Source organism: Bactrocera latifrons, unplaced genomic scaffold (assembly GCF_001853355.1).
Source record: "Bactrocera latifrons isolate USDA-ARS-PBARC rearing strain unplaced genomic scaffold, ASM185335v1 scaffold_4, whole genome shotgun sequence".
NCBI lineage: Eukaryota > Metazoa > Arthropoda > Insecta > Diptera > Tephritidae > Bactrocera > Bactrocera latifrons.
Window position 1 is genome coordinate 3,073,395 of NW_017537045.1, and position 390 is coordinate 3,073,784.

Below are 390 nucleotides of genomic sequence, written 5' to 3' on the forward strand. Positions count from 1 at the left end.
TAACAGACATATTAAAACACCTACAATTTCTTGCTGTTGATTCTTGACTCACTGTGAAAGACGATTATACTATGGGCGCTGCCATTCAAGCTATTCAAGCTAGCGAGTTTGCCAGTTGTTTCCTGGTATGGATCTAAATACAGGAATCTGTATTACCTATAACCTAATGGGATAGCATAATCTGTATGATAACTTCCATCTTGTATCGGGTGATTTTTTAAGAGCTTGATAACTTTTTTAAAAAAAAAAACGCATAAAATTTGCAAAATCTCATCGGTTCTTTATTTGAAACGTTAGATTGGTTCATGACATTTACTTTTTGAAGATAATTTCATTTAAATGTTGACCGCGGCTGCGTCTTAGGTGGTCCATTCGGAAAGTCCAATTTTG